The sequence below is a fragment of the Nicrophorus vespilloides genome, unplaced genomic scaffold, assembly GCF_001412225.1.
Source record: "Nicrophorus vespilloides isolate i.1.1-1 unplaced genomic scaffold, Nicve_v1.0, whole genome shotgun sequence".
Classification (NCBI taxonomy): domain Eukaryota; kingdom Metazoa; phylum Arthropoda; class Insecta; order Coleoptera; family Silphidae; genus Nicrophorus; species Nicrophorus vespilloides.
In genome coordinates, this window is record NW_017099935.1 from 1 (window position 1) to 12,066 (window position 12,066).

The following is a 12,066-nucleotide window of genomic DNA, read 5'->3' on the forward strand; positions in this document are numbered from 1 at the left end:
TATTATTACATTTACATTTGAAGCTAAATTTCATAAACTGAATTTCAAAAATTTATGTTTCACACTTTTATAAAATTTAATAAATTACAAAACATTTTTCAACTACTAAATTCACATAGATTGTATAAACTTAATAAAAATTTCAGACTTTTATATCAAATTTTAAATTCTCATTAGCATCTTTATATTTTATAAATTTTTATATTATTACATTTAAACAAAATTTCATAAACTGTTTTTTCACAATTTTCAATGTAAACTAATTTGTTTCACAGTTTTACAAATTTAATAAACTACAAAACATTATTCAACTAATAAAATGCACATACATTCAAAATATTGTACAGACTTAGAAAAAAGTATAGACTTTCTGTAATTTGAAAATATTTTAATTTTAAATTTTACTTTTATGATTTTATATCAAATATTAAAATTTTCATATTTTATAAATTTGTATATTATTACATTTACATTTGAAGCAAAATTTCATAAACTGAATTTCCAAAATTTATGTTTCACACTTTTACAAAATTACAAAACATTTTTCAACTACTAAATTCATATAGATTGTATAAATTTAATAAGAATTTAGTTGTTTTTCAGACTTTTATATCAAATTTTAAATTCTCATTACCAACTTTATATTTTATAAATTTTTATATTATTACATTTAAACAAAATTTCATAAACTGATTTTTCACAATTTTCAATTTGTTTCAAACTTTTACAAATTTAATAAACTACAAAACATTTTTCAACTAATAAAATTCGCATACATTCAATATATTGTACAGAGTTAAAAAAAAGTTTTATTTTTTTTTGTGTAATTTGAAAATATTAAAATTTTTGAATTTTACTTTTATGATTTTATCAACTAAAATTATTTTATAAATAAAGCACTTAACTTAAACAGAGGTTTACCAATTACCATGCATAATAAAACACATTAAGTGTGCATTAAAATTAATATCTTACAACAAGTTGTAAATCTTACAATTACAATATGTCTCTTTTTCTTTTAACAACATACAATTAATTTTGCATTATTGCATAAAAAAATCATTTTTGTACTAAATAATAATAAACTTTACATTCTCACGATTTTTTACACTTAATTACCAAATGTATACATTCATTTAATAAATAATTTACTTTATATAAAAATAAGTTTTTTCAATTAATGTATTTAGAAATTGATTGAACGAATCAATAGATCACATTGATCCACGAGTCAATTAAAACTAATTGATCGTAAAACAACATCAAACAATGAACGAATTTAAACCAAACGCATAAAATTTTAATTTAAAACGAAAATAATAAAACTCAATAAATCCAAATTATTTACAAAAAAAACTAAAATTCAATGAATTTTCAATATCGATTTGAATCAAATTGCAAAATTTTAGGAAACTAATATGAAATAGATTTAAATGAATTTTAGCGACAATTAGGTTACAAAATCTAAATGACGTTGATTAAAAAGAATCAGCATGTTGTAATCTCGGTTTAACAACGTCACCAAAAAATAAATGTATTTTCTGAGAACAATTTATATCAAAAATTATTATCATTATAAAAACAACATATTTAATTGTAAATCTACTTTAAATCATAAAAGAAATCAATTTTTGTTTTATTTTACAAGAATATTTTTAAATTATTTTAATACTAATCTTATTATTTGTGCAACTTTTCAATTAATTTCGTACTGCTTGTAATGAAGAGATAAATGAAACCAAATCGATTTGATCATAAACTAAGTATAGATCTTGAGGAATACGAATGCCGTGTTTATATAAAAGTAAAGGGAATGTGCAGAAAATAAATGTAAATAATAATTTAAAAAATGCAATTATTCTTATAGCAACCAACAGCAATAATTACGATTTGTTCTTTTCTCGTATCTTCGATAAAACAAACAAACAATAATTTGTATAATGAAGTATTTGTGAAAGTAAATAAAATTATTCACAGGTGTTTTGTATTCTCACATCAATATTTTTATAAATTAAAAACTTTAATAAATCAAATTGAAGAGTTGTACAACAAGTCAATGTAGAGCGTATAAATCATAAGTGCTTCTCTTTTTCTCTCTCCTCTTTGGTTGGAGAAAATCGCGCAGAGTAATCGGATTTGATTGTGAATTATTCAATTGAGTCGAAATGAAAACAAACATATAATATTAATGTAGACAAATTTATAAGCGTTATAAATAAACGCTTATGCTACGGACCATTACCCACATTATCACGATCATCATCATTACCACCAAGCAAGCAAGCATAAAAGATTCGCAATTTGCAGTTCTCTCTCATTCTACATGCACTCAAATCCTCTCTCCTTCTGAATCTCATCGCATCTCATCTCCATCAAGTAGAGGAGAGGAGCAGCAGCAGTTCTTTCGTTCTGCGCGTTAGGGAATTCCCTCCTCGCACAAATCGTGATTTACCTCACGCGACCTCGAGATTTATGCAATCGTCGAAAAATCATGTAAACGCTGTGTAGTGTAGTGGAGAGGAGGTTCGGCGGTGCTTTCGAAATTCGTTTCGTGTGATACAGTATTACTCGCAGCAACATTTTTTTTTTATTCCCCGCATTCCAAGAACGACAATTTTTCCCCATTCTTTCTCGATACCTTCGACATTGAAATTTCTAATCGAATCAGGGGTTTTCTGGTTGCGATTTACGCAACTCGATTTCCCCAAAAAATAAATTACACATAAACAATAACAAAATTAGAAGAAATCGATCGATTCTTACATAGTTGCATCATTTGGAAAGAACTCTTTTGCAGCACTTAGTATAAAAACCATAATATTTTTGTATAACTTCATTTATAAACAGTGATTTTTGTGATTCGATTTACGCAAATTTGAATGAAAAAATCGATCATTTCAACAGTTGCAACATTTCGAAATAAAGAAAAGTTTGCGATTTACGCAATTCGTTTTATCCAAAAAATAAATTACACATAAACAACAACAAAATTAGAAGAAATCGATCGATTCTTACATAGTTGCATCATTCGGAAAGAACTCTTTTGCAGCATATAGTATAAAAAACCATAATATTTTTGTATAACTTCATTTATAAACAGGGATTTTTGTGATTCGATTTACGCAAATTTGAATGAAGAAATCGATCATTTCAACTGTTGCAACATTTAGAAATAAAGCAATAATAATAATTGCATGGGTGATCTTTCAATTTTTGCTATAAAAATTAATTTTAGGTTGTAGCAAACATTGCCAAATTAATAATTAAGGAAAAATGGACAAACAATTATAAAATTTATATTAATTAATTTAACGAATAGATTCTAAACTTTGTAACTTTGAACAATGTTTCAAAAAGTATAAAAATTAATCTTTGAGACAACTTAAGTAATTGTAATAACTTAAGAAAAAAAATTGTTAAAACAAAACGTAATGTTGGATAATTAATTAACACGTACTTTGACGCTTAGTTGAAAAGTGTGACTAAATGATGCACGAACTTTGGAATGTGACGAATTTTAATTAAAAAAAAATATATAATTTTCGTTAATTTATTCTTAACTTATTGCAACTATATTTTAGTTCCCTTTCAAACATTGATTGTTGTTGTTTTTTATATGTATTTTGTGAATGAATATTTTTAATTAATGATTATACGATTTGGATTTAATGCTTTGAGGAAGTGAAAACGTTTATAGTAGATTAAATAAGCTACACAAACAAATAAACACCTGTTTACTCATTAACCTCGAGACATAGTAAAGCCGAGAGTTCGAGTTCGAAAATCGTGTCATTGGGAAACGAATAATATTATATAAAAAAAATAATCCAAACAAAACTCATTTACGAGGAATGCCGAAGGATTACACAAGATTGCTCATTCGCGCGAAACGCGAGAAACCCACAACACACATATGTATTAGTTGATCTTCATCGATTTACATAATTCAACAGAAATTTTACTATAATTTATGAACGAACATAAAAAAAATACTATTACATTACATTGAGAAATTTCATGAATATTTTCAGTTTTTCTATAACAATTTCTTAATTACAATTCATATTTTATAATCATTTTAGTATAAGATTTAGTTTTTTTTTTCTAAATCTAAATTTAAAATAACTCCCACTGATTTTTATATAATAATAATCTAAAAATAGATTTTCTAAGTTTATTTATAGACACATTCAAATGCAAGCAGAGATGAGATGAGATGGCGATGAATAAAACAAAAACAAAAATGGGGGAAATACGGATGCTGACCAAAAGAACAAATGAATCACGACACACGACGCCGGACGTCAATCGATTTGCGTAAGAGAATCAAGAGTCATCATCATCTTCAGGAGTTTCTATTTGTGCGGCTTTTAGTACACGATTTCCTATTAAAGAAAAAAAACTACCACGAATCATAAATCGCAATAAAATTGGAAATTACCAATTATATAATACAAATTTATTATTAACTTATTTGTTAAAATCATGATTGAAAAGTATTTGTTCAATAATTCATATTATTTATCACCCATTTAATTATTATCTCGCATCGTTCAGTGCTTAACTTTAATCAATTATTAAGTAGTGAAATAACAACTAAAAGTTTTAAACAAATAATTAATATAATCACCCATTCAATTGTTTAACTTTAATCAAATAAAAAGTAATGAAATTAAGTTTTATGTAATAATAGAAATTAGTTAACATAATTACGCTTAATAACCGAAAAAAAATAAAACGGAATTGCGTACATAGTAAATCTGGAATGTAATTATCTTTATTTTTTTTGTTTTATTCGTTTCGAAGTGTGACTCAAAGTTTTGTTAAATTTACGTCGAACGGTGATGATTAATGCTTCCGAAATGGAAACTAACTAACTAATTCTGGGCGCTCTCTTCTAAGTAGGCGCTTAAATTTCTCCCGAATTCATCAACTGTTTTTGCCAAAGCCCCAACCCTCATCAACGATTAACGCAAATTGCAAGCCGAAGATTTCCAGCACGAAATCGATTCAAACAAATAGAAATCCTAAACACGCGAAACGTTACATTAACTAATTAAAACTTAGTTTACAAACGAATTTCAAATGTTTTTTTATTTGTTTGTTTTCAGATTTAACCTTGATCTTGAATTTTACTAATATAAGAAACTAAAAATAAAAAATTTAACCTGAATACATTGAACTTGTTAAACGAAAACTATAAAAAAAATTTATGAGTATTTATAGAAAATGTTACGTGAAGAAACGCGAGTAGTCTTCAAAAGTAATACGTGAGAATTTAAGAAATCTCTTCTATTCTAATCACTTTTTAATAGTTAATCCAATCGATTGGAAAATTCGAAAACTTTAACAATTGTTTAATTACTTGTAACTTATCCAAAAGATTTCGTCTCGTTATTAAGGGAATTTTATTATTTTTTTTTTTACTTATTTTGCTCTCTGCAGCAATAATTATGTAATTATGTCGTTAATATCGTTTGCAATTGATGTGCAATTAATATTCGCCGTACGGGTGGGCATCGTTTAATGAGAAATGTCGTCCTGCCGAACCGTTTATTAATTGCGGCCAGTTTCGAATCATATCTCTCGACAAATGCTACTCGAAACAAAGAAAAAAAATATGCACATTTGCAACAGTAATTACGTAACTGTACTTCAGGAACAATGCGTTACTCGAATAATTCCAAAAGCATAATCAAAATTTTAAAACACAAAAAAAATCACGTTATAAGTTTTCTTACAATTTTTTTTTATATCTAATTAAAATATATATTTGACTTCAAAAAATTATTTTCTTTGTAAAGATTCATCACTTTTCAATTTGAATTTTCATGCAACCAAATATACTCATGATATAAATAATAAAAGAAGTATAAGAAAAGTTGAATTCTCGAAATTAATTAATTTGTAGGTTAAATTAATTACCTGCTTGATTCAAGTGCATCAATCATATCAGGACGTGATTTCTCGCTGCTCCCGCATCCATTTTCGCTCTATACCAATGAAACTCCCAGAAAGTGCACTTTTCGGTGTAAAAACATTATAAATAAATGATGTAAAAAATTAATAAAAAATATATTTAAAATAAACACTTTAATTTGACATTACTGAAACTGAGGCGATACCAACTTTGGGTTCATACCAAATGTCACCAACGTTAAATAATTAAATTAACCAATATTTTTATTTCACTAATTGAATCGTAATTAAAATTTTATTAATTGATAATATTGTATATTTTATATAACAAATTGTTTGAAATTTCAATATTTATATTATATTATTGAGGTTAATAAAATGGAATTGCATAATTCGTACAATTGAGTTTAGTTACTTTACAAATACCAACTTAAATCCCGATGAGAAGAAAAAAACTTTAAATTTTGATTTAAAATAGAAATTATTAAAGCAATGCGTATGAATCATTCGGTGCGTTGCGTGCATTCTTTTGCCTCTCTCCCAGTAATTTCATGCCGTCGGTATCGTTTTAATTGCACATCCACTATTATTACAAAATTATTGAACATGGACTTTATTTATTTATTTTTTTCCAAAACCGCATTAATCATTCGTTTGACGGTATTCTTCCCACAAAACAAACAAAATGCATTTCCCTAATCCGTAAATCGCAAATACGAAAGTGAATCAAAGATCCTCATTCGTGGTTATCCGAAAACCTCAATTGTTTCTATCTATTTCTTAACAATTGGTAATCGTTTGACGTTTGTTTTTTAGTGAGTTTTTTCCCTAAACTTTAGTAACTTTTATTGTTTCCTTATTAACAAATCAATTAAGTCAAACAATAATTGCAAAGAAAACTTGATTAATTATTTTTTTAATTAATTTTTTGCAAATTTTGATTACTAATTATATAAAAATGCATTTCCCTAATTCGTAAATCGCAAATACGAAAGTGAATCAAAGATCCTCATTCGTGGTTATCCGAAAACCTCAATTTTTTCTATCTATTTCTTAACAATTGCTAATCGTTTGACGTTTGTCTTTTAGCGAGTTTTTTCCCAAAACTTTAGTAACTTTTATTGTTTTGTTATTAACAAATCAATTAAGTCAAACAAAAATTGCAAAGAAAACTTGATCAATTATTTTTTTTAATTAATCTTATTCAAATTTCGGATACTAATTGTATCAAAAAAAAATGCTTATATGGATAAGAAAAATGTGTAAAAAAGTTTTCTATCTATTTCTTAACAATTGGTAATTGTTTGACGTTTGTTTTTTAGTGAGTTTTTCCCCAAAACTTTAGTAACTTTTATTGTTTTGTTATTAACAAATCAATTAAGTCAAACAAAAAATGCAAAGAAAACTTGATTCATTATTTTTTAATTAATCTTTCTTCAAATTTCGGTTACTAATTATTTCAAAAAAATTGCTTATATGGATAAGAAAAAAAGTTTTCTATCTATTTCTTAACAATTGGTAATCGTTTAATGTTTGTTTTTTAGTGATTAAATTTAATTAAAATTAATTAATTAAAATAATCACAAACAAAAAATGCTTTTCCCTAATCCATAAATCGCAAATGCGAAAATAAATCAAAGATCCTCTTTCGTTTGTGTTTTAGTGAGTTTTTCCGAAAACTTTAGTAACTTCTATTTTTTGTTATTAACAAATCAATTAAGAAATGCTAAGAAAACTTGATTAATTATTACTTTTTTAAGTGAAAGTAATTTTCGAGTTAATTTTCATTTCCATAAATTGTGTAAATTTTCACAACTTATAAAAGAAGAATAAAACATACCACAAATTTGGTAGTAGGCTTATTGGAAAGGTTATAGTTTTTTCTTTAATATACACATTAAATGAACTAATTAGTGTATTCAATTATTGAAAAATTAAATAAAATGTAAAATAAACTAAAAAAAAAATATGAATTATTTGTTTTCTCGAATACTTTAGAATGCACTTAATAACTTGTGAACACAATATCCTATTGAATAATTGCGGTTTTCTTATTCCGGCTTAAATCGATTCTTACTCATCTCTCCGCATTCCAAACCGAAACAGAGTTCCTTTTCCTTCACGCTTTAACTCTGCTCATCTAATGACCCGATAAATATCATAAACACTTCATAAATTAATTAACTTCATCGCGTAATCCGCACTCCTCTTTATTACGGTCGACTAATTATTACACACTAATTAAAACGCAAACACATTCATAACGTTCCTCTCTCTCTCTCTCTCTCAAGCTTTAATTTATGCACCGCATAAAAGCGGTTACATAAATCTCCCTTTAACACGGAATAACATTAAAAAAATTTCCTTCACTCCTTCCACCTTATACAAATTGATGGTTTTGTCTCCACGAAAAAAAAAGTAACATCCAAAAGTTATTCATTTTCTCGCCCCGATTTATTCCGCAATAAAATCGTGAGATTTATGGAATCTCACGAAAAATTTTGGAAGGATTAATTACCTAGAAGAAAAAAAAAAGAGGACATTTTACGACGCACCGTTAAAATCTAATTCCTTATTTTTCAGGACTAAAACTTTTAACGAGTTACAAGCCGAATAAATCATTCTACTTCAAATCTATTAGCTGACCGTTAAGTTAATGTTCTTGGTAATTATGTAATGGTAATTGCAAGTAAATTATAAATGACACGTGCACACTTTTTTTCTTTCAAATATTGGTGATCCGTTTTGTATTGTGAGTGGAATGTTACGAGATGATGATCATGGTGTGTGTGTGTGTTCTTGATCTTGTTGGTTGCGTGTCGTCATGTTGCGCAACGCGGTCCGTGCCAAATTTGTTTAGTGTGTGTCTCTCTTCTGGGAAAACCTGTGATTGTTTCTAGAAATGTTTATTGACACTAACGCACTCATTCATAACTGCTGAATGAGTCTCGAGAGGAAATAGATTTTGTGATTACGCGCTATTTCCACGCTAGACGAAAATATTATTGTTTTTTTTTCCACTCATTCTAATCATGAATCAGAGTATTTGCCTGATACTCATAATGATAAAGAAACACAATTTTCAAAACATAATTTAGTTCGTAATTAAATTCGAAATTGATTAGTTAAGAGTACTTTCAAAATTTATGAAAATCTATATAGATTAATTAGATTAAATCGAAATCAATTAGATAATTAATAATTGATTGAATAAACAATATATTTTTTTGGGATTCTTTAATGAATGTCGTTTAAATTTTAAGTGAAAAAAAGTGTCTGCGTTGAATAACTGTTCTGTGGTTACTGTTTTGTGGTTAACAGCATTTTTAATTGCTTCATTAGAACCGAAAATTACGCGTTTATTAAGGGATGGAACGTTGTAAAGACAATTAGAGAAATGTTTCTGTGTTTATTTTTTTTTTTTGGTGGTCTGAAGAGAAGTTTTGGGGGAGGAAGAGGAAAAACGTTTTCGGTGGTCAGGAATGATGATGTTGGTAAGATAAAAAAAAAAGGTTTGTTTGTTGTTGGTGAGGGATCGAAATAGTAACACGTAATGAACATTAAAGTTTCTTTTTTCTTTATGATTATGATATGTGATGATGATCAAGCGAGACAATATCGTTGGATGGACAGTAAGGTTCAGGTGGAGCGAAAGAGATGAGGTGGAAAGATCATCCTGGCGGTTTTACACGCGTCTTGGATGAAGGATGTGTAAGAGAGAGAAAGAGAGAGGAGAGGATGAAAAGGACGAGACGCATTTATTACGAATATATATTTCATTTTGAATTTAAGATATAATTTTCTTGGCGAGAGGAGAAAGAGAGTGAGAGAAAGAAAGAGGAGAGACTTTGTGCGGTTGGACGGACGGACTAGTGACCCCCATAAATAACGTCGGGTAGGACTGGTGGAGTAGTTGTTAAAACCTTGGGAATAATGTTTACACAGATTGAACGGAGATAAGAATTTGGGACTAGTCATTCTTATTAACATGTTCACATTCCTCTACATAGTTCTCATATATACGTGAGGAGCGGCGGTGCGCGCCACCATCAACTTAAGAAGCTACATCACCACGAGAAGCTACATCAACAAAAGCAAGCAAAACGACGGCCAACACGACCGCAACAACATCAAAACGATCGAAGGAAATGCCTACTACTCTACTAGATCGTCCCTTTTATCCTTCTTCTTCTTCTCCTCACTTTTGTCTCTTTTGTATGTGTTCTTTTAGTTTTCGGGGTGGTAACGGGTGTCGAAACGGTTCGAGTCCGGACTCTTTGAAGGCTACTGCGGACGGACGGACTCATTTACATTTCCGAATTAAGTGTTTATTTCGAAAAGGGACATTCCTGCGGTTTCGGCATTCATCATCATCATCATGATCCGCGGAATATTATACATCGTCGCACTCGCTCATCATCCCAGACTTTACAGTTCGCGTTCTCGTCCTGTCTTGACTCATTATTAGGGTTCACCTGTGTCTGTCTGTGCATGTGGTCGGGTATGCATGCATTTGCGAATGTTCACAAGCGGAAACGCCTGGAAGGCCGTAGGCGACGACGGTGTCCGCCGCTCTTCGCCCCCTCAATGTTTACCCATTGATTCAGAACGGACTCGCACTCTCGCTCCTCCACAATCATCTCTCCATCTTCATCACTCTCTCTCTCTGTCTCTCACACACACATATACATACACACACACAATCTCTCTTTGGCTCTGTTAGCAGCTCACAAGAAGTTCAGTTCATTCATGAATTGAGACACACTCGGATAAATTATGGCAATGAAAGGGAAAGGCCTCTCCGAGCCACCGCGCGCTGCTCACACTCACACTCACTCTCTCTCTATATCCACGCTTCGATATTTCTTGCATGCACATACATACAAGCATACATACACCTTGCAAGCTCTCGTTATATTTGCATATTTATTACGTGTCGTTCCTCGCCATTAACGCTCGCAATAAAAGCTGAAAACAGAGAGAGGATGGATGGAGGCAAAGGAAGGAGAGGAAGGATAACAGAGGCGACACCGGCAAAACGAGCAGAAACAAAAAAAATATAATATAAGAGATGAAACAAGAAAAAGGAAGGACACGAGGTTGCTGTTGCTGCTGCTGCTGCTGTAGCACAACAAACTTGCACAAATTGCCTCCGAGGACTCGAAGTGTGTGTGTGTTTGCTCCTATCGTCGACAATCATCTCTCTTCATCGTCCTGCAGCGTGTAAATTAAGGTGAAACTCGGTAACCGTGGCAACAGCACCATAGTTACCGTAAACGACTTAATTAGCGAATTAATTATGCACCCAAGAACGGTCGGCATTACTGTCTTTTTTTTTTTTGCGAATTCCGAACGATGCACCAAAATGACATGCACGTACCGATGCGAACAATTAAGAAATTAAAGGCAACGTGCGTTCAGGATCATTCAACAACTTTTCAATTGTCTTTATAAAGAAAAAAAATAAACGCAAATTATATAATTATTATATCCGATATGAAGGTAACAGGTTCGAATCTTACCAAAATAAAGAAAAATATAGTATTTTACTTATCTATCTAATTAAAATTAGGTAGATAATTAAATAGATATAGAATTAATGTGAAATTTTTAATCAAATCTTATAATTATAATAAACTGATTATTTTTAATTCAATTATTTTGATTTGCTAAAGTTGTTTTTTTTCTTATTAAACTTGATTTTATTCTGTTAAAGTTTATTTCATTTTCCTAAAGTTAATTATGTTTTTGTTAAAGCTGCTTTTGTTTTTATTAAACTTTATTTCATTTATTCTAAAGTTGAATTTGTTTTTGCTAAAGTTGAGTTTGTTTACTAAAGTTGATTTTGTTTTTGTTAAAGTTGATTTTGTTTCTATTAAACTTTATTTCATTTATTCTAAAGTTGATTTTGTTTTACTCAAGTTAATTTTGTTCTTGCTAAAGAAGATTTTTTTTTGCCAAAGTTGAATTTGTTTTTGCTAAAGTTAATATTGTTCTTGCTAAAGTTGATTTTGTTTTTACTAAAGTTGTTTTTCTTTTAATAAAGTTCATTTGTTTTACTAAACTTGACTTTGTTTTACTAAAGTTAATTGCTGCCAAAAACAAACTTAAATTCGCGAAATTCCTTAAGAAAATATTACAATTAAA